At 42.6% G+C, this 23,584-nt stretch overlaps 3 long non-coding RNA genes across 4 annotated transcripts; 1 reads left to right on the forward strand and 2 right to left on the reverse strand.

Annotated features, from left to right (window-relative positions):
- Positions 1–3,232: 3,232 nt before the first annotated feature.
- LOC145424581 (uncharacterized) lies at positions 3,233–5,428 on the reverse strand. Its single transcript, XR_013905664.1, has 5 exons — positions 5,306–5,428; positions 5,128–5,187; positions 4,948–5,038; positions 4,624–4,781; positions 3,233–3,961 (listed from the first exon to the last, which is right to left on the reverse strand). It is a non-coding gene; the product is annotated as an uncharacterized LOC145424581 (long non-coding RNA).
- A 3,056-nt stretch (positions 5,429–8,484) lies between these two features.
- Positions 8,485–10,911, reverse strand: LOC145424967 (uncharacterized). The gene is made up of 2 exons (XR_013905740.1): positions 10,774–10,911; positions 8,485–10,633 (listed from the first exon to the last, which is right to left on the reverse strand). It is a non-coding gene; the product is annotated as an uncharacterized LOC145424967 (long non-coding RNA).
- Positions 10,500–11,520, forward strand: LOC145424626 (uncharacterized). 2 transcript variants are annotated; one of them, XR_013905704.1, is made up of 3 exons: positions 10,500–10,635; positions 10,727–10,787; positions 10,898–11,520. It is a non-coding gene; the product is annotated as an uncharacterized LOC145424626 (long non-coding RNA). The 2 variants fall into 2 exon arrangements; XR_013905703.1 differs by having other exon boundaries at positions 10,727–11,520.
- Positions 11,521–23,584: the final 12,064 nt, after the last annotated feature.

Raw genomic sequence — 23,584 nt, forward strand, 5'->3', positions numbered from 1 at the left:
TTTACCTAAATGAGTTCACTTTGTGGCTGCCAGGTTGGGCAGAAGTACCTGTCCCCTGTTAGGCTTAGTTAGGCTGTTCTCTTCTAATCAGACAAATAAGGCGATGACTTTCTGCGAACAGTATTTCTTATAACTCAGCAGTATAATGCATCATAAAACAATATCATTCATTCACAATAAATCAGCAGTCTAATGCAAATCAGTTTAATAAATGCAATAGTTATTACCTTTAGGTTATTACCTTTAAACCTTTAGGAGAGCCGTCTCTGTGCTGTGGTTCACCCTAAATCCAGACTGGAATATCTCCAGGATCTGTCTATCATTCAGAAAATCAGTAATCTGAGTAAAAACAAGTTTTTCTAAGATTTTACTTAAAAATGGTGAGTTGGATACAGGTCTGTAGTTATTAAAATCATTACAATCCAAATTGCTCTTCTTCAGAAGGGGCCTCACCACCGCCGTTTTAAAGGCAGCAGGGAAGACACCCAACTGAAGAGAGCAATTCATCATGCATAAAAGCTCAGCCTCAAAAAATCCATAAAGTGTTTTAAAGAGTGAAGAAGACATGTGGTGGGTCTCACTGTGGAGAAAACTTTCTGAAGGTTCTCAGCATTAACCAGGACAAAGCTGTCCAGTGTCTCCTCAGGTACAATCGAGCCCTCAGATGTGTTTACAAACATATCGCGATTAGATAAAATATCAGATCTGATGGCGCTGATCTTTCCCCTGAAGTGGTCTGCAAACTGCTCACAGAGCGAGTCTGTGGGGGTTCTTTTGGAGCTTTTAAAATCAGGGTTAAATAAATGATCTATGGTGGAAAAGAGGACCTTGGGATTATTTTTGTTATTACTGATTATTTTGGCGAAGTATGAATTTCTTGACTTCCTTAATGTATTATTGTACATTTTAAGTTGCTCGCAAAATATTTGATGGTTGATAGTGTTTTTATTTTTCCTCCACCTCCTTTCTGCTGCCCTGCAATTTCTTTTGAGTTTTTTGACTTCTTCGTTTCTCCAGGGTGATGCATGTTTTACGTTAATCTTTTTGGTGGTGAGTGGAGCAACGGAGTCAAGGCTTTTCTTCAGTTTGCTGTTAAAATAACTAAAAATCAAATCGCAGGGTGCAGGTAAAATCACAGGGGGGCATTTGACTAAAACCCTGGTGAAATTTGCAGCCACTTCAGAGGTTAGAGAGCGCCTCCTCACAGGTCGCACCGAGGTCTCCCGCTGAATAAAACCGGTGATGTTAAAAAACACACAGTAGTGGTCAGAGACAGCCAAGTCAACAACAGAGGACACGCTGGAGGACAGCCCATGGGTGATGACCAGGTCCAGAGTGTGTCCTCTGTTGTGAGTCGGCTGTGTGACGTGCTGGTAAAATCCAAACAGTGAAGAATGTTTAAGAATTCTTTTGTTGCAGGGTCAGAAGGATTATCTATGTGCAGGTTAAAATCACCGGTTAAAATTATCATGTTATATTTTGAGTGTATGTTTGTTAAAAATTCAGAGAATTCCTTGATAAAAGCAGCGCTGTCTTTAGGTGGTCTATAAATTGTGACAGATAAAACTGGAGGGCTGCTGAAAACAATAGCATGGAATTCAAAAGTGGTAAAATGATCAAATAAAATTTGTTTGGAGGTGAGTGTGTTGTTGGCTAAAGATGCAGTCCCACCACCTCTCTCACCACTTCTAATAGAAAAAGAGAAATTAAAATTTGGTGGGGAGGCCTCAGTGAGAACAACTGGTGCATCCGAGCCCAGCCATGTTTCAGTTAAAAATAAACAGTCAAGTTTATTATCTAAGATTAAATCATTAATAATAAAAGACTTGTTCCACAGAGAGCGGACATTTAAAAGTGCCATACTGATTGAGACTGGTGGATTTTTGACAATAGAGTTGGATGGATGTTGATATTTTTGAAGAGGCCGGAGGTTATTAATGTTTTTGGAGTTACTGGATTTATGATAATTCTGTTGCTCTCTGTTTGTGATTATGACGGGTATTGTGTTGACTGTGGGAGAGAGAGGTCCGAGTCCAGAGTTTTGTGTATTACTGTTAAAAGTGGAACAAATATAGGAGCTGGGACCAAGGGGACATCAGTCAGTAGCAGACGGATCAGCAGGTAATGTCAGTTTGGGGTAGTGACAGGGCGATGTGCGGCAGTGCTGTACGCCAAATGCCAAATTGGCGGACAGCAAACGGCGTCCCCAGGCGTTGAGGTGGAGCCCGTCTGCCCCCAAAAGATGCCTCCTCTCCCAGAAGGCATCAAAGTTGTTAATAAAACCCAAGCCGTGGGAGACACAGGCGGAGGAAAGCCAGGTGTTAAGGCTGAGCAGCCGGCTGAAACGGCCTATCCCTCTGCCACAGGTGGGGGTGGGCCCAGAGATAAAAGCACTCACCTGCAACTGACCAAGGAGGCTGAAGAGTTGGAGGAAGTCCAACTTCAGCAGCTCAGATTGCTGTTTGGGGATGTCATTGGTGCCGATGTGGATGATGAGCCGGTTAACCTGTGGGTGGGATGCCAGAATGTTGGGAATTCTGTCCACTATGTCAACAACAGTGGCTCCCGGGAACGACAGCGTGAGCGCCCCCCTCATCCGCACGTTCCTGATGATGGAATCCCCGAGGACCAGCGTGGAGAGAGGAGGTGCCACCGGGGGCTGTTGGCCATCTGAGACGCCCGCGCCGCGACACCGGAGGTGTTCAGATGGAAATGCGCCAGCCGGACTGCGTGAGTGACTCCCAGGTTTAGCTCTGACTCTACGCTCTGCTGAATCCTTTGAACCTGCTGATCAGTAAAGCTCTACGTGCTGCAGCAGATTGACCTCATCTGTGTTCACAGGTGTGGACCTCAGCGCTGAGGTGCAGGAGACTTTCATTCAGTTCTCCCTGCAAACAGCATCCAGCCTGGAAATACTGTCATCTTTCCCACAAATGCTGCTCTTATCTCAGAGAAGAAGTCTGATGTAAATAACTGCAATCAACAGTGATGTTCTGCACAGATCACTTTTCCATTTTGCTCTCTAGATGAGTCCCACACTGTAAAAAAAAATCTGTCAAATTTACGGTAAAATACCGGCAGCTGTGGTTGCCAGGAATATACCGTGTAAAAAATGTGGAATCTGTAAAAGACAATACGGTATACTGGTTTTGTAACCCTAATTTTTAAGGTAGACAACGTATTATTTTACCAAAATCATGATAGAAAAAACCAAATATATTTGTCAATTAAACAGCAATTTAATGTAAAAAATGCAACTTTCCATAGCTTTTTACGGATATTTGCAGTAAAAAAAAAAGTAATAATATAATAATATTTACAGTAATTTGTTGTTAATTTAACAGTAATAGGATAGACCCTATTATTGTAAATAACTGTAAAAATAACAGAAATATGTTAAACCTTATTAAAACCTTTGACAGTAAAAAACACAGTGAAATTGTATAACAAATTACAGCATTTTATTTTGACCAGATACATTTTACGGTAAATTCCTGGCAACCACAGCTGCCGGTATTTTACCGCTAAAAATACAGTACAATATGAGGAACATAAATGGTTTACTGTACATTTTACATTTGCAACCGCTAAATATAGAAAAATCTAAAGATGCTCATATACAACCAAGGTAGAGAATATTACTGATAAACAATGAGAAAATTTGACATACCATTTGAAAACAGACTAAACATATTATTTTCTCTATTCCTACAAAACAGCATAGATCTTGAGAATACAGCATGTGTCCATATATATGGCTGGTAATCCATGGAGGAATGAATAAACATGAAACAAAATATTACCTGCCCCTGACCTATCAACAGTAATGAGTCACTGGGTCCTGCCTTGGTGAAGGAAAGGACTCGGTGGAGTTTCTAATGCGCATGGTGTTGAAGATACAAGCTCTGCAGGAGTACTTCAATGTCCATCAGGAGTTCACTTTGGACTGGCAGGATCCCCTCTGCAGCAAAAAAAATGGACAAAGTTTGATCAGTGCTTGAGCAAAATGCACAGAAATGAACAAAACGTGCTGCCAAAACCAGATCTAATGATAAATGATTTCTTAAGTGTAAAATATACAGTTCTTAAAGGATAGCTATTGTCAAAATGCAACCTGGGCTGTTTTTTTCAGTTTTTTTTTTTTTTTACTGTAAACGAGACAAACATATATCTAAAAGCATAATTACGACAAACAAGCCGTTTTTGAGATTGACCGTGATTTTGTTTTGTGGTCAATAGCCAGTGAATGGGAATACTAGGGGGCCGGGGCATAAATTTGAGCGCATCAAAATCGATACAGTAAAAAAAACAAAACAAAACAAAAAAACAGCCCAGGTTGCGTTTTGGCAATAGTTATACTTTAAATCTACTTATGTAAAAGTTATACATAGACAACGCACAATCATAATCATAATTTGTTGGAAAACGTATTTAAGTTTCATATTGATTTATCATAGAACTTGAAGTTAATGGCTGAATGCATGGTGATGAGACCTATCATTCAATCTACATTTTATAGCGTATGAAACTGCTCACCTGGACATGAACCTGAGCTCGGCTGATTAAGATTAGTGTCTCCTGTCCATCTTTCTTTAGCAAAACTTGAATAATACCACTGCTTACCTCTTATTGAATCTTTGGGTGCAGACTTAATTGAAGAGCCTCGTATAAACAGGCAGGGTGTGATGTTTAGGGAAACCAAAGAATACAGCCGCCATCATTTCTGCCAGAAGACTCATTGGGTGCAACGAAGCTTTCATTGTGGACTGGCTAGATACCTTCTGCATTCAGAAGGAAAACAAGAAGGGCATACACCATAAACAATAATAACTGACAAAAATAATGAGACAAGAAATTAAAGTAACAAAATAAGTGCAAATCAAGTTTCCCTGTGTTACAGTGTAGCTGAATGTTTTTCAACAATTTGATTTACGGTAAAACACATACCAAATATTTCCAGCCAAGGTTTGTTTCAATCTTCAGCATTTTTTTCCTGCCATTGTCTTGAAACTGTTTCATCTGTCTCTCTCATTTGATGCTGTTTACAAAAACAAAACAGCAATATTGTAAAGGGAAAAAGGAAAATTAATTTAATGGAAAAAAAAAGATTATGACCTGAAATCTCACCATTTCCTGAGAGTCACAGGTCCTTTGAGTATCCTTATGGTTTCTGCTCAAATTCAGTGTCTGAAAAGGGCAGGAACAAAACAAACCTTTTTAATCATAATAAAGACAAAATAAGATTTAGAGACAGACGACAAAGAAATGTGTAAAATATCTTCTTGAATCTGTTTACTTTACTAACCTTGAAAGAGACTCTTGGGTCTTAGCTGTGCCACCACCCTTAAACCTTAAAACAGATGGAGACGATATGCTGGCCTGGCTTGAAATTTCCATATTTGGTGCTGTAAAACAATATCACAAACAATAGATTAATTGTACTTTTTGGACCTTGGCCAAAGCATAATAGAAAAAACAGAAAGTCCTTCATGGCTATTGTGCAATGAAATCATAATACTTACTTTTTCTCAGATGTCTCCACTCCTAATGATTGTAGTGCCTCCAGTACAATTTCAAGGATTGAGGCAGACAGGTCCGGCAGCACCTTAGTAATGGAACTCCTTATGCTGCCCCCCATTTCCAAGATGTCTGATAAAAGAATGTGAATAAAGGTCAATTTACACCAAGTGGTACCTTTGGTCTTAAAATATGAAGCTGATCTTGCTTGATACTACACTTTTATACAGTGTTTCGTAAGTACCAAACTAACAGCACCATTATTGTGACAGCACACTGTGTTTCAGTGGAACCATTTGGTACCCATACTTCATGTAAGATGTTAATGGATAGAAATCAATTAAGTCAGTGGGTTTTGACCAAAAAAATCATTTTATTTAAAACAGCTTACTATCACTTATGTCACACAGAACATCAGCAGGAGGCTCAGTAGAGGGCTCTTCTGATTTCTGCCACAGATCAGACTCTAGCAGACATCTCAAAGTCTCTCTTAAAGGCACATAATAGGCAAACCTATCTTTTCTGTTTTCATCTCTCCCTAAAAATATTTTCTTTGGTTCCGCATAGTTGAAGGCTTTTTTAAAGATCTGAGCTCTGGAGTGCACTGTCCTCAATGGCCCGGTATGACATGCAGAAAAAAGATCATAGCTTTTGACAGACTCACAGACTTTGTTGATGTCCTCCTCTGATAATGATGTGTCATCTTTTAACAGTGATGCAAGTTTACCCAAACTGTATGTCTGTCCCAACTCATGCATGTTCTGCATTTCCTCTACAATGTTCTGTATGGTTGAAGCAGGCAGTAGAAACTGACCCTGCAATTTTAAGTAGAATAGTGAAACGTTTCTCAGAAAAAGATCACAGAATTCAGGGGGCATTTCCATGTTATCTTCATGTGCAATAGACTGTGCAGCAGGCTCGGAAATCAAGGGTACAAAGTCATCTGATGTGGTTGGAACAGATGATGATTGACATGCAGACTCTCTATATAAATCACCAATGCTGCTGTCTGAAAACTCTGTGTTTACGTGACATGTGAGCAGCAAAAGATGATTTAACTCTAAAGGTATTTGTGCATCCTCTTACTGGACAAGTGACCACGTGTCCTTCCACAATATGGCTCTTCAGATGAGCTATTAACTCTTTAGAGTTCTGACACTGACGTTCACACATCGCCATTGCACATGTAAACGAAGAAACCACCACCACACCAGTGACATGGGTGGGGGCAGTGTCTTCGGTAAAAATGAGCCTTAAACGCGCCATACCTGGTGTATGTCTGCTTGCAGCCTGCTTCAATACACCGAAAGAAACAACGTGGCTCATTCCGATGCAGTTTACAATGAAGCACGTAGCCCCTTGATGACTGAACTACCTTACCACAGAAATTACACGTTAACATAACTCCATGTACTTTGGTAATTCCTCCCTAGCGAATTAAGCACGCCATATACAGAAACTAATCCAGAGCAATGCTTCCCTCGCAACAGTAATGCTAACTCAACTCACAAATGCTAACTAAATTCACAACCTCACTCATAAAAAACGAACTGCTAAAATTATCTATAAACGCTGGGCTGGTGGATTTTTATAACAGAGATAACTTGAAGTTGCATGTACTCACCTCACCTCGAACTAATTGTAAGCTGCCAGGATGTCTACAAATTCCGAAGATGCTGTGGTCCAAGCAGCAATAAATGGCGCTAATATACGAGTTCAAAACTGTGTCCGTTAGCGAAGCCAACTTGAGTCTCCTGCATGAAAAAAAGAGCGGTTGGCACACAGCTCAGCAGCGCGCCGCGCTATTGGTCATTTTCAGGTGACGTCATCCCGCAATGTAACGTCGCTCTTTGTTTCTTTAGGAGGTTCGAATTTGATCAGAAGTCACGTCTGCAGACCGCTGCAGCCACGTCTTACCTTGCTTCCCCTTTTTTTGGTGAAATGGTTCGCTCATACTGCACAATGTTGCTACCAGATTTTTTTTCTCTGCAATTCGAACGTAAAACGTCTGTACACAGTTTACCAGCAGTTTAGCTACCAATCAACAGCGATCACACAAATTCAAAATTTAAGGCCGACCCACTTAAGGTGGTCTGATAATATGGCGTGAAACACAACAACATAAAGTTGTTTTAAAATAATAATTAAAAAAGATTATTGAAATCAATTTTATTCACAACCATAAACTTTATTTTTAACATCTTCTTTTGCTGTTGATTTTTTTATCAGAAGGTTAACAATGATATACTGCAGGCCTAACTTTTAATCTGTATATCAGTATCTGAATTTTAAAATAAAAAAATACTATCAGTTTTATTGTCTTTCACTGCTGATATTTGCTTTTTTTTTAATGGTATGTACTGGTTGTATTATTACGGTGGACCCTATTTTTTAACATCTTGTTTCTGTAAAAATGAATGTTTTTGTTTGCTTAAAAATCTACAGCTTTATACTGTGAATTCCAATGTGCACAACCCCAAAAGATGTAGTTTTACTCAAATAATAGCGTAAAATCTAAGTTTTTCAGACATTTTCAACATTACAATATGTAATTGTAAAATGTATGCATATTTATTTGTTTTCACAGAAAATATTTATAATTTCAACATTTTATTACAGTAAAAAACAAAGTTTTATCCAGTCTCACAATTAACGGTTATTCAATCTATTTAATACAGTAAAAGGAAGTTTTTGATTTTACGCTCCATTACCGTTGGAATTTGACGGTGTTTTGCTGTATATTTTACTGACTTTTTTTACAGTGCAGCTGCCTGACCTTGTGTCCAGGTGATCGTCTCACTGAGGAGCTTTTGTTCTGAAAATCTCACGTCCATCACCTGTTTCCTTTTTACTATCTCTGCTCTTTCTTTATTCACAATGCTCATAATATCACACAATTATATTCATCACCTGCATGTTTTTATCCAGCTGCTGTTAGAACCAAACAAATAAAAAGGATGAAAAGCCTGAAATCCTTTGATTTATTACATTTGAAACAAATATGAGAGCATCCCTAACAGCACAGCTGAGACCTTTGTTTTAATCAAGCCTTTGTATCGACACACTTGTAAAGATTCATATACAAAACATAATAGAATAAATCAATATAAAATACACATAATCACAAAAATGCAGCCATGTTGTGAGTTTGCATCTAAAACATGCATGTTTCCCTTTGTACAGGCAGATTTACAGCAGACAAAGCAACACGCTGATCGACTTTGACCGCTGCAAAAACAAAATACCCACCAAGTCTGAAGTCGATCAGAGGAACTGTTGACAGACTGACAGACAAACAGATGCTTGATTCATTAGTGCGATTAAATGTTCTTCTTTAGCAGCATCACTTCATGTGTTTGTGTTCCAGGAATAAAGGTCTGTTTAAACTGGACGTCTCCTCAGCATCACTCGTGCTGTCATGGTTTCAAAGCTGTGCAGAAAGAATCTGAGGGATGATACAGAGGTGACCAAAGTTACAAACATCCAGCTGTGCTGCAAATGTTTGCAGAGCTCCAAACTCTTTGGCTTTCTGCAGAGCAAGTATGGAAGAAGCACCTGAGCTAACTTCAGTTTAGACGATATGAGGAAAAATGCTGCTTCCCAAAGTTTCCTACAAGTATCCAGTTTATATTTAGAGAAGCGAAGGCTCTTTATCCTGACAACTACTCCCTGGTGGATCCCTGTCCTGTGACAGCAGCAAAGACTGTGTATCAGTATCATCAAAGCCACTTCAATAACCAGTGTTTAAAGCTCTCTAGCAGATGGACTTCAGTGGCAGCAGCCTCTGTCTGCTGTGTACAGAAGGTTCTCTGATGAAGCACACAGCAGATGCTGCACTACAACAGCAGCAGCAGCTCAGCTTCAGTTTGCTTCGACGCCCTTTTTGACCTGTGAAACAGCAGAAAATGAAACATTTCAACACCCGTTTGTTAGCGTGAGCTATTCTGCTGTTTTTCATCATTTCACAGGTGAAATAAAATCACATTTACTTCCTGTAGGAGTGATCGTGTCCAGCCTGACTGAGACCATGTGCTCCATCCTGCACAGGTAATAAACCTCTGACATGAAGGGCTGTCAAGTAGTTTTAGACAAATGGGGGTAAAAGAGACGTTAAAAGCTTAAAGAGAAACTACATTTTCTAAGAACTGTCTGACGTTCACCTCTCACACAGTGGATACGATTCTGCCGCTGCAGGAATAATCTTTGTGGTTATGAAACTGTCCATGTGTTTGCAGAAAATGTCACATGTTCAAAGCCATCCCAGCACCTGGGGTTTGTATAAGTGCAGCTGCTGGTGGGGAGATAGTCTCACTCTTCTATATAAAGAGTCAGCAGGCAGCAGATCTTCATCTGTGATCTCCTCCATCATCACGTCTTCACTCTTCAGCAGCTATGGCTTCACTTCGTGCCCTTGTGGGAGTGGTGCTGTGCTCCTCATGGTTTCTGCTTCTGCCTCAGGCCGACTTTGATTTACAGAGTCATCCATAATATTTTTTATTTTTTATTTTACTGCCCATCTATTTTCATACAAATGTCTCCGTCTTATGGAAAAGGGGTGGAGCTTATCCAACGAGGACAGGCAGGGCCCCCCCAGACAGTTTAGCAGTCTATACAGGAGGCTGACCTTTGCAACATGTACTTCTATAATGACTTCACCATTTAGGTTATTTGGTTATGTTTCACCCTGGATTTTGTGTGATAATATTTATTTTGTCCACTGATTTAAAAACAACAAACTATATGAATATAAAACAGAGTGAACAACAAAACATCAGCTTTGGAAACTTTGATGTAAAATTCTGCAATTGTTTTCTCAGATATAGCATAAATCAAACTAACATACATCAGTGTATTATTAATGTGCACACACACACACACACACACACACACACACACACACACACACACACACACACACACACGTGTTACAATAAACAGCTCTTATGCTTCTGTATGATTCTCAGTGCTTTCCATTTGCGTGTCCACAGGTTGCTGTAAGTGGTGCTTGACTGCAGTTTGCTCTCATTTCAAGTGGTTTGCTGTCACAAAGCCAACAGGAAGTCCGGCCATGGTTGAGCCAACTGAAGATGGGTTGAAGGTGGCGTCCTCGTTTCCTCTGTGAGTGCGAGAGGACAGACAAAGCAAACACCGTTTGGACAGCATTAAAATATTTACACTGATGATTAATGTTGTGTCTTTGCACCTGTAGCGATACATGTTGGAAAATGGAGACTTTAGCCACCAAGACTGACGTGCCTGGAAACTTCCCTGTGAGTACGCCCACAAAGACAGGAAACAGTTTAGCCACCGCGGTTAATCCTCCATCATCATCATCCAGTATTTTTCACATCTTTTCTTCTGCTGTTTCCCTTGTTGTCAGTCACGGGGTTTGTGACTGAAATGCGTGTGGTCGACGGGAAGCCTGACGAGTACGGCCTGAATCATTCCATCAACACCGGACGGAGTGAAACCTTTGTTGAAAACAGATTATATGGTAACGTTGCATTTAGCTTCAGTAAACTGTGAAGTTACAGCAGCAGATTTACATCACGTGGCTTCACAGGAAGTAGTCTGGACCTCAGCGCTGAGGTTCAAGCAGCTCTGCTTGCAGACGGCATCCTTCCTGAAAATGTTCTTCATCTTCCTAAAACCAGAACTTTTACATTGGTGCTGAAGTTCTATATAAAAACAGCCTGAAATACAAAGTGATGTTGTGCACTGATTACCTCACACTTTCCATGTTTCCTTCTACAGAGGAGTGTCCGCCTGAGTGTTTTGTCTGATCTGTTGTTGATCGTCTCATTGACACTGCATGCAGATCTGACACCAGGGCTGGACTGGGACAAAAAATGGTCCCGGGCATTTTGACTGGAGACCGGCCCCCCAGGTATTAAAGGAAAAACCATGAAGCCTTTGAATGAAAACAAACGCTGTTGTCACAGTGATGGACGCTGTCTTGTTGGTATACATGCATCAGTCTAATAAACTTAAACCTGCACCATCCTCCCTGTCCTGCTATTCTAAACAGGAAGTAGACTGTTGGTCGAGTTAACCTCCTGAACATCTACAACACACGGTGAAAACCTGACATTAAGACAGAGACTAGAGGTGAGACATGATCATTGCTGATTACTGATGACAGATTTAGATATATTTTCATAAACCTTTCATTTGCCACATCAATAAACAGCACGGCAGGGCAAAATATGTTTTCTAACATGGCAACCTTTAAAAAGTGAAAGGAGACAGAAAGACAGCTGAGAAAGAATCAAACGGACTTTTTGATGCATTTTACACACAGTACTGGTGCAGAATCTAGAAAATGTGGGAAACACTGGCATCATATGCAGTACTTACTTCTGAAGAAATTATGATGGGACCCTAAAAAATGACTATGTACAATAATGGATTTCTATACATTTTACATCAGATGGAAACGTTTGTTGTAAGATTCAGATAATTATTTATTAAAAGTGAGACATTTTAAATGAGAACAAGAAAGAAAAGTATTTCTTTGTGCCCCCCTCTCCCTGTTAATGCCCTACCTGGCCCCCTGGCAACACTTTGCTAGACCCGCCCCTGCACAGTTACCAGCTGTCAGCTACACAAAAAGGATCCTGGTGTTATTTGTCTCTCAGAAACAGTTCATAACTTCAACTCATTTTTGTTTTGTCATGTTTTGTTCTTTACATTGTCTTTCTTCTATATAATTGTTAAACATTTAATAAATATGTCTACAAAAAGATTTTAAAAATCAGACATTTCACACAGACACCCAAATGATTTCTGACTGATGAAGGGGGCTGAAGGTGCCCTGCTCTTGCCCAGCTTCTGCTGCTCTCTCCCTGCTCACTGTCAGCAGCTGGCAGCCTCGGTCCTGCCTGAGACTCTTCATCTATCAGTGCCAAAGAATATGGGAAATAGCAACGCACAACATGCACATTACAAAACAAGCACATGAATCAGCATTACATTCATTAGTGAAGTGCTGACGTTCGTTCCTAAACTTTGGGCCTTAATTAACATCACTGTGAACTAATGTTTGCTTTGCTTCTTAACCAGTGAAGCAGCGAGGGGCTTTCTGAGGTTCCTGCTCGTAAATGCCCAAAATGAGTCGAGTATTTCTCTGCAACTACAAACTCTGTTTTCATCAGAGGTGTAAATATTACAGCACTGTGTCAGAGTCACTGAGGCTGGAACACAGAAAAAGGAAGTAGATGTATTTATTTTTAGACTTTATTGCCTGGAACCACTTTAAAAATACGCTTTGGGTCACAATTAACTGCAGAAACCAGGAATCCACATATGAACATTATCTGTGCAGAGATTTATGCTCACGTCACACGAGCTGATAAGGAGAAGCCAAACCTGGAAGCCACGACTTTGTTGAGGGTGTTTTTTGCAACGTTCTCTCCACAAATTCAAGTTTTCAAACTGCTTCAACATCTCACTCTGTGTCTTCGTGTGTCTCTGAGCTTCGGTGCAGGATCATCATTAAAATGCTGGAAAAATGAGCATGATTGCAACGACCACGGCACAATGGATCAAGTTACAAAAATTAAGCGATACTGACCAACGCACCACAACAATTGTGTCGCACGACACAGGATGTGATGTCACAACTGGTGCGAGACTTGCTGGCCTGCTCCTATGAGGGTTGTTTTCCGGGGATGGCTTGTTCCTCTTAGTTGCGCGGTCGGGGTTCCCCCAGGTGTCGGGTGGTTCTTGGGGTCCAGGGTCCCGTCTTTGGCTTTCTCTGAAGTGGCCGGCCTCTGCAGTGGTTGGCTGGCCGCTGCACTGGACCGCTAGTACTCCTTCCCCTGGCTGTGGGAGCTCCATCTGTGGCAGCAGGTGGAGACCCATTGTGTACATCTGCTTCACCCTCGACTTTTCCCCACCACCCTTCTTTTCTGTCCCTTTTCTTTCTTCTATTCCTCTGCTTTCTTCTATCTTTCACTGATCTGGCCTTCACCCTGTCCACGCTATAACATCCACACAGGGGGCTAACGGCATTCTGGCCAGACAGGAGCTCTTAGTGGTAAATCCTGTGGTTTATGCATTTATATGACACATTTAGACCAGAAACACTGGATCTTTCTTAGGCGCAAATAATGATTTTAACTGTGTAAAACTGAACGTCAAAGCTCTTCAGAGGTGACAACAACAAACAGATCCCATCCTGATCGGTTCCACTGCACAGGTGGACTCCAGTCCAGACCTGGTCTACAGATCTGGTCCAGAGTCATGTTGCTATCGGGGCTGTGTGACAGTATATGCTGCTCTTCTTCACTGCAGTCATCACGTGGTTCTGTAATCAGCACAAACACAACCTGAACATCATCCACTGGATTTAGAAGATTCACAGCAGTCATTTTTATTATGAACTATGTGATTTTGTATCTGTGTCACTGTTTTCAACTCAAAACGTCATCGTTTATTTTCTAGTTTTTTGTTTTGTTTGTTTGTTTTTTTGCCTCCCATTTGGTTCTTTAGCCGTCAGAATTGTTGTCTGAAGACCATCAAGGAGACCCAATGGATTTACTTTGTCAAATAGATCATCACGGCCTTGCTTTATTGGTCCATTTGATCGACCTTTGCTGTTATTATTTATTTTATTTTCAGTTGTTACAGACGGGACAGACAGAAGCAGGAGCCTGGATCTCCTCCATGCCTGCTTCATGCCCTGGGGGCGGGGCTATGGCTCTCTACATCCTCTAGCAGACCATTACATGTGGAAACCTTTTGAATACGAGCGCGCTGATCCACACAGGTGTGCACACGGGTGTTCACTGTTCATAGACATAAACTACACCTCTATTGGTGCTATCTCCAAGCACATTGTGCGCTGTCGGTCCTGCTTGCTACACAACAGCATTCAATATTTAGTATTTACTGCTGTTTACACTTAGCTAGATTAACGTGATGGTGTTGTGTTTAGTATGTTGCTCTGTTAGTTTTGCTTGTTTTCTCTTCTTCTTTCTCTTTTTAAGTTTCCTTTCTCTCTGTCCCTCTTCCCTTCTGTTTTTCTTTTCCTTCATCTTTCTTTCTCCCTTTCCTGTCCCTCAGTCCCGTCTGTCCCGTCTGTTTTCTAGTTTTGACCCTTTCACGCATGAATTATGACAACCTCAATCAGGATTTTGTTCTCAAGTGTTTTTATTCATCTGTAGGCATGAAAAAATATTTTTGAACTTCATTTAAACGTGTACTTTTCAAACAGTTTTTTTACATGTCCAGTTAGGTGGACAACAGGTTTTGACAGGAGGGACACATCAGTGTCTAGTGTAGAGTTTATGTGCAAGTATACCATCAACACAAATACAAGCCTTTGAATAGCTGTAACCGTAGTGAGCACTGTGTGTGAAAGGGTTAAGTGATCAGGTTTAACAGATCAGTGATAAATCTGTGCTGTTGGATCAATAATGAAACAGACTGCTGTTAGAAACAACTCTGATTCTGCTGTTTATATCCTGATCAAATAGATGATAAATAGTTTCAGTGCGTAACTCACAGAAAGAAGCAGAACAGTTCACATCAGGCTGAAACCTCTGCAGTGTCTTCTTGGCTTCGTCTCTAAATTTTAAAGTTGTGTAGCATTTTATAAGAAACTCCTTTAAATTGTCCTTCAAGTTTGTTTCCAGTTAATTCCTCCATATAAAGAAGAAGAAATGACTTGTGTTTATAAAGGATCTTCCTGTTATTCCACGTTTGTTGGAGAGAAGTTATGCTTATAAGTTTCCATGTGTAACAGTCGCAATAGTGTGGTGTCTCTTTAAGACGACTTAATGTTTAGTGATGTCACAAGCATGCGCCCTGCCCTCTGTTGTATGAACGCTGCTGGCTTCATGTATGATAAGACAGCAGCCGTTCAGCTGGGCCTTGTTGGAGTGTTTATTAAAGGACGAGCACTGTGGGATTCCCAGCACCAGTGTGGTCGGGAGTTTGTGACTGTCCTGCTGTCTGCCGCCTCCTCTCAACCACTGAATACACATGTCAGAAAAGCTTGCTCATGAAAACTGTTTCCTCTTCCTACTTTTCACAATAAAAGTCCTGCACAGCTGTACTCTGGTTACTTGATATGTGACTATTGTGGTTATATCAGTTTGGTATCAGATTTCTTTTTTCCTAACACATTAAGGATAATATACTCCCTTTCCTCTGTTCCCAACTGTGGTAGAAAGCACAGCTTAGCCTGAGCAAATGTTCAAAGAAAAGTCGTCACTTCCTGATTTCTGCTTCACTGATAAATATTGTCACACTGGGGTTTTTGCAAATGATATCAGTGAGCACTGTGTGGCAGCTGGAGTCAGACAACTGAAGCTCCCACAATCAAGACCACAAACAGCTTTCAAAGGAGATTTGAAGCTTTTCTGGCAGCAAGCTTCATGATTTATGGGACTGTAACTGGAACAGAAACTACCTGATCACCAATGGTGAGCTGGCATGGAATTATTTTTATGACATTTTATCAAAATGATAAATAAGCATGCCCCCATGCTCAGATTTAGAGTGAAATGCAGAAACAATCCTTGGTTTTCTCCTCAGCTATGCAGTCTCCTTAAAAACAGGGATGCTGCTCAGGCCGGAGAAACTAAATCTGGAGCAGATTGGCTGATTTGTGGCAGCTCGGAAATCGTTCAGCCTCCTTCATTAAAAAGGCCAAATCAGAATCCTGTCCTTCAAAAACTACTAAACATCTGAATCATCCTAAAAAATTCTGGAAAAGAATAAAATCTTCTCGTGGTGACATAACCACCAATGAGTTGCAGCCTTTGCTGTAAAGGAGTTCAGGAGTTCACAGATGAAATGTACCTACAAAGAAAGTAGAATTGATTCAAACTTTACCAAGCAGTTCAGCAGGGAGTGGATGTGCTGTTGGGTTGCTGGAGGTACAACACACAAGAAGCCCGATGCAATTATTTATTCTCAATGATCCCAACTAAACCGCCACAAGATTGGTTCAGATCTCTAGATTCATGTATGTCCAAATTCCTTTGGAAAAATAAACCCCCACGTATAAGCTTAAAAACACTACAAAAGACCAAGGATAAAGGAGGACTAGAACTGCCTAACTTTCAGCACTACTTCTTAGCCAACAGGCTTCAGTTTATCTCAGGATGGCTAAAACACACCCTCTTAGATGAACCTTGGCTAGATGTAGAACAAGCACTCTGCAATAATCTAGAGATCTCAGACCTACCATTTATCAGCTCAAACATCCAACGACATGAATGCTTTAAAAGCATCAACATCAGCTCTTCTCTGACAGCATGGTGGGAGTTTCTAAAATTGACGGCGTCTTCATTAATCCCATACAAACGTACACCTATCTGGAACAACCCTGACATATTACAAAACAATAATATGATAAACTTTTCAGATTGAGTGATAAAGGAATCAAATATTTAGAACATATACTAGAAGGAACAGAATTTATCTCATTTGACGGACTAGTTACACAATATGGGATCAACAAGAAAAGATTTTTAGAATATCAACAAATTAAATCCATAATAAAAAAGAAATTTAACCTCAGTCAAGTTGAATTACAAACACCACCAAGTGTGGTTCAATTTCTTACTCTTAAACCCCCCAAATTACTATCCAAAATATACAGAATGCTTTCTAAAACAGATGAATCAATATCATTTCCTATTGCAAAATGGGAAGCGGATTTATCAGTTAACTTAGACCTAAACTTCTGGTCTCAGATTTGCTTAAAAACCTTTCATCTAATTAGAAATCCCAGTCTTCAATTAATTCAATACAAAATACTTCATAGAGTGCACTATACAGGTCATCGGATGTTCAAGATGGGTTTTACATCTTCCAACAACTGCTCACACTGCCAAACCAATTCACCGGACAATTATATCCACGCTCTTTGGTTCTGTCCACCAGTTCAGAAGTTTTGGCGCGAGATATGTGAAGACTTATCGAAGTGTCTGAAATGTAACATCCCAACTTCCCCCTTAGTGTGTTTGTTGGGCAGCTTAGATAATGTCACTTCAGAAAAGAATATCGCCCATATGGTTTTCACTGCCCTATGCATAGCCAAGAAAACAGTCCTCATGAACTGGAAAAATAAAAATAATCTTAATTCTAACCAATATAGAAATTATCTATTAGATTACATTAGTCTTGATAGGGCCTCTGCCACCACATCAGATCAATTGCTCTGGGCTCCTTTGATCAGCTCCATCACCTAGTGGGGGTGGGGGGTCATAGTTTGGTCCCGCCTTCACTGTTGTGATTGGTGTGGGGGTAGGGACAGGCTTAGGGCGTCGGGGGGTTCCCCGGAGGCATCTTCCTTGGGGGGCTCAACCCGGGGTAGCGGTCATGTCCGGTTAGGGGCTCTGTTGGCTCTCAGGTGACTGTTTCCTCGCGGCTGCGTGCAGCGGGGCTAGGGGAGGGTCTGTGCTGACGGACGTGGGTTACTGACCTGGTAGCCTGGCTGCCCCTGGGTGGGTCCGGGATGGGCGTGAGGTTCTGGGGACGCTCCGTCTCTGGGCTGGGACCCGGACCGGGCCTCGGGGGCTTGGGTCCTGGTTGGTGTGTTGCCGGGGTTGTGGGCGGGTGGGTGCATGGGGGCCCAGCCCTGGAGCAGGGTGCCACCGGTGCGTCGAGCCACCTGGGGGGCTCTTCAACTGGTGGGGGAGATTGTCACATCTTGCAGGAGCTTTCCTCTCCTCAGGAGCTCCCTCTGCAGGAGGGGGAGATACAGGAGAGGTGGAGGAAGATCTCAGCCTGGGTGTTTATTGTCTTATGTAGTCTGGAAGATGAGTGGATGGTGGGGTGGGTGCAGTTTTCTCTGTGGTGGGGTTGGGTGGACTGTCCCGGGCTCTGTGGGGCCGGGCGGCGCTGCTGCACTGGGCCCGGTCTGGATGGGCCTGGGCCCCCTTTCCCTGGCGGGTCGCGGAGTATGGGGGTGCCTACTGGGGTCAGCGGGGGAGCTGGCCCCAGGGAGGGGTCACTGCCCCTCCCTTCCTTCCCTCCCCATCTCCAGCTGCCTCCCTCTTCCCGCTCCACCACAACCACCCACACATGCAGGGCCTTGGAGTAGGGGTATGTCACCAGGGTGCAGAGGAGGCTACCCCCCCCCCCCCCTGTCCCCTTCTGGCTGCCTCTGCCTCAATTTTATCCCACAACTTAGACATTCACATTACTCACACTCTCATTACACATACATATAGGATCTTGGGGGTGGGCACGATACACGGAGTCCAAATTACCATCAGGGTGTACACCTCACCCCCGGCGTCGTTGCCCACCTCTCAATTTTAAATACACGTAGACATTGAGGGCTAGCAGGAGGGACCATGCGCTTACCTGCTGCTCTCTGGCAGGTAGCTCCATGCCCTCCTGGGTTTTAAATGCACCTTAGAACACACATGCATCAACATTACAATGAGCGGGTGGAGGGAGGTTTGGAGTCTTCTCTCACCCCCATTCTCTGCGACCTGCTGGAGCAGGGGGGCTAGGACTAGGAGGAGGAGTTGGCCGTCCGACTGCGGTCTGGAGTGTGGGGCCTCCCTGCTGCTGCGGAGTCGGGGCGGTCTGCCTCCCCCCACCGCAGGGAAAAGGGAAACACCACCTGGGTCTGGGTGCAGTTCCCCCCTCCAGGGGCGGGGGCACCTAGACCCGGTTTGTAGGGTACGCTTGGGGAGTGTGATCGTGTGTACAATGTCTCTTTATGTCTGTCTCCACGTTGGTTGAGTGTGGAGTAAGTGAATATGAGAGCATGAGGGTGGGAATGGATGTTTGTGTCTGTGTGTGCCTGTATGTCTGTGTCTATATGTCAGGTTGGGTGTCAGGCGCCACCTCTCTGGGGACATCTCAGGCCCTCCAAGGTTTGGAGGCCTATCTCCCCCTACCACCACTTCCCCTGCCAGTGGCGGACTCCCTCAGACATCGGTGCGTTGGTGGTTCTTTGTGTCCGGGGATGGGCGTCCAGGTACACACCGGCTCACTCCTTGGCGCCCGCTTATCGGGGCCTGGAGCCTGGGGCTCGCTCGGGCCACTTCGGAGGTGGGGTGCCCCCGGCCTCTCGGCCTGGGGCTCGGTCACTCAGGCGCAGCTGGCTGCCGGCGGAGCTCACGGGCGCGTCACTGCAACTCCCCCTGGCTTCTGCTCCGCAGCTGCTGAGTGAGCCCTCATCTGGGACTCTCCTCAGCTCTTTCCGGGACAGTGGCGCAGCTGCCCCTCTGTTGGTCTTCCTTGGTCTCTTGTGTTCTGGGGGCCTCTGGATGTCTGGAGTTTTGATCTCCTCCATGCCTGCTTCATGCCCTGGAGGACGGGGCTGTGGCCCCCCCACACCCTCTAGCAGATCATTACATGAAGGAACCTTTTAAAAAACAAAAAACAAGCGCGTCCATGCTCACAGGTGTACACACGGGTGATCACACCCACAAACTACACCCTTTTTGGCTCCTACCTCAAAGCACACTGTGTTCTGTTGATCTTATGTGCTGCACAATAATGTTTAACATTTAGTATTTACTGTCATATTCCCATATATCATTGTGATGTTGTTTATTCTATTACTCTTGTTCTCTTCTGCTTGCTTTCTTTTTTCTTTCTCAGCAGGTGATCCAGGTGATTGATAGATGCATTTTTTTTTCTCTGCCCGTTCTGTTGGTTTTTGTCTTTTGCCCTTCTCCCCCGTCCCTCTTCTCAGCTGTTTCTCTTTCCCTCTTTCTTTCTCCCCTTCTTTCCCCCAGTCAAGTCTGTCCCGTATTCAGTAAGTGAAAATAAAATAAACAATAAAAGGTGAATCAAATGGACCATTACGGCAAGGCTGGGATGGTCAGTTTGGTAAAGTAAATCCGTTGGGCATCTTTCTTTGCCTTTAGACAACAATTCTGATGCAAAAGAGCCAAACGGGACAGGCCAAAAAAAAAAAAAAAAAACAAAAAAAAAAAAGAAGGCCGATGCAGAGAGAGGCCAGGGCCACGTTCAAACCTGAACACGCTGCACAGTGTTTTGTTCCATTTGTTAGGGATGAATGAAATGCTTCCTTGAAAGGATGTGTGCAGTCACCAGTGGGCGTGGAAGCATGTGCGCCTCATTTGGTGGGTATTGGCGACTGTCAAGCCTTTGATTCGACGAGCAGCTGAATAGGGGAATAATGTTGACGCGCCCGCTGTTCAAACGTAAGTCAAAGTTCCAGATTAAAAACGTCTTTATTTGTTATCAAATCCTTAAAATCCAGAAAAACAGTGATCAAAATAAACCTTCTAAGCTTGAGCACTCAGCAAAAGTCCACTTCTCCCATCACCCACTCATTCACAAAAGTTCCCTCGGGACGTGAACAGGTGATGTAGCGATCACTATTACTATTACCGACACCACGTGACCCAAAGCTACGCCTATCCACAACAGTGGGTGTGCAAGAAAAGTCCTCCTGTCACACAGCAATGCCTACATGAATCACACCACTCTGCTTAAATAATAATAATAATGTTTAGTGAAGCAGGTGAAGCAAAGGGCTGCTTTTAATAGGCTGGGAGACCCAGGTGTGCTGCTTTAGCTGCTGAGCCTCTCATGCTAGCCTCCATCTATAAGCTGCGATCACAGGAGCACTGCAGTCCTGACTAGATCAAGGATTGTTATTCATGCAGGTGACAAAAGTTTACATTCACAGAGTCATAGGATTGAGCCTGGTTTGAAAAGCAGCTGTTTAATGCAGCTGCTTAGAGTTCACACACAGTAGAAGAATCAGACTTGAGTCACATTTCAAACACTGGAAAAATACTCAACAAGTAACAATGAAAACAGCACAGACTCAGTATATCCTGTTCAGTCCTGTGTTTGATATGAATGTGCTGTTCAGAGAGGATCTCGTGTCCTCTTTTACAAAGCCTTTGTTTCATGATGTTTGTGTATAAATGAATGTAGGTGTGTTTCTAAGTGTGAAGGAGCCCTGGGAGAAAAGACTGAAGCTTGTGCCAAAGAACAAACAGGAAAGAAAGATCAGCATTAATGAAGACGAGCACAGAAGGAGCCCAAGCACGTGTTGCTTTTTCAGATTTCTCTAAAAGTGTGTGTTCATTTGTTCCATCCTTCACAACAAACAACAGCTGACAGACACACATGCACTCTGTGTCACTTCACAGGGGCTGATGAAAGTGGACACAGTAAAGGGAGAGCTGGACCTGCTCTACACATCCTGCACTCTGTTAACAGACTTTATTCTGCAGCATCAACAGATAAAAATATATGAAGATATAGAAACGTTTAACATTGTGACTGTTCACATTAGTGAAGCTGTTACTTTGCTGCCAGGTGGGAAAAGAAGCCTAAAGCTGAGTCTGATTAAACATCTGCTGCACCAGAGAGTTTCATGGCCCTGCTTTATCCTGTGCTTGCTGACCACCTCGTCCTGAAACCTCTTCATCATCCTCACAGTTGTGTGAAGAAAGAGGGAAGCAGGTGGAAACCATCTGTGCTGCTGTGTTCACTTGTGTGTGTGCGTCTATGGTCATATCTAATGTGTACCTACAGACAAACACAAACACCTGGCATTGCACAAGAGTCTCTATGGAGCAACCTGCAGATGTCAGAGATGTGATTAGAGGGTAAAGTGGACTAGTGAGAGCATCTATGTTGTTGTTGTCTGCTGGGGGACAGCATCAGCTCCAGAGATGCATCAGGATCAGCAAACTAATCTGCAAGGCTGCAAGTGTCACTGAAGGAGTTTGAGTCAGTGAGGGACTCAAACTCTTTATTCTGTGAGCTGAACACAGCTGTCAGCAAAACATCTGTGATGGGACATTTCTTTATTTCATGATCACTTTGTCTCTTAGTTCTATGCATGTAGGACAGCATCACATGTGAGTCTCATGCTGCTTCACATCTTTGTTCTACACACACACAGTGGGGCATTGTAAGTTCATGTGGGTCAAACCTTTTGTTGAGTCTGTTTGTCATTGACCTGATTGACCTGTAGCACCTACCAGAGGGAAGGGGTGGGGGTGGAGTGAGTGTCCAGGGGTCCTTGAGGACGACATTGCCAGTATATAAATGTCTCTGAGGGAGGTTAGTGTCGGGCCCAGGGCCGCTCTGCTGCCCTCACCACCCGCTGCAGTTTCCTCTTGTCCTCCACAGCAGCTGAACCACAGTGTGCAGCAGAAGGATCTCCATGGTAGAAGTTCATTAGCAGTTAGTGATTAGCATTCTTACGTAGATCTCAAATTAAAAACCGATGATTGATGCAAAACTCATTTGTTGCTTTGGGTTTGTTACTTTCAGTTTATTGAATATAAACTTTGATGTCATTTCTTCTTCCATTGACCTGAATCCTCACAGTTTATAGAAGGGGCCCTGTTGATGTGGAGAAACATCTGAGCACATGTGATGTGCAAGTTAAGAGCATTTGAGCATCTCATGGTGGTTACCTTGGAGACCATCTGTCACTTTGTGTAGAGCCACGCCCACAGCGCACAGAATACATGCGTACGACTAATTTGTCCACCAGGAGGCATCTTGATGCTGTCATCAAACACAAAGGCTTTTGTACAAAGTGTTAAACAAACTGCAGCAAGTGTGTTCAAGACTTTTCCCTGTCTTATTTCTCTTTATTACACATAATCTATGGAAACGTGTGCTTTGATTACTTTGCATGTGTGGATTTGATGGGTTGTTGCCACATCTGGTGAGATTTTCATGTCAACAGCACCTTCTGAAATATATTTCTTTAGAACATTGGTGACATTGGTGAAATTCGTCCAATAGCCGCTCTATTTATAAACATCTATTATGCGATATGAAAAGAAAAGATATTATGAACAGCTGCTTCAAAAACATAAAAATAATATTAAGGCTACCTGGAGTGTATTAAATAGGATAATAAAAAATCAACATAATATATGTTCTCCAACGCGTATTGTAACAAGAGGTAATGTAGTGATTGAGAATACTGAGAGCATAGTTAATGAATTTAATGATTACTTTGTTAATGTAGACCCCAACTTGGCAGAAGAGATTTCTGTACCAGGAGGAAATGATGAAGTAGATTCTACTTCTTGTGAATGTAGCTCAATGTTTCTTGGTGGAGTCTGTGAGAGTGACA

This window comes from Astatotilapia calliptera, chromosome 3 (genome assembly GCF_964374335.1).
Source record: "Astatotilapia calliptera chromosome 3, fAstCal68.1, whole genome shotgun sequence".
In the NCBI taxonomy this organism is placed as follows: Eukaryota; Metazoa; Chordata; class Actinopteri; order Cichliformes; family Cichlidae; genus Astatotilapia; species Astatotilapia calliptera.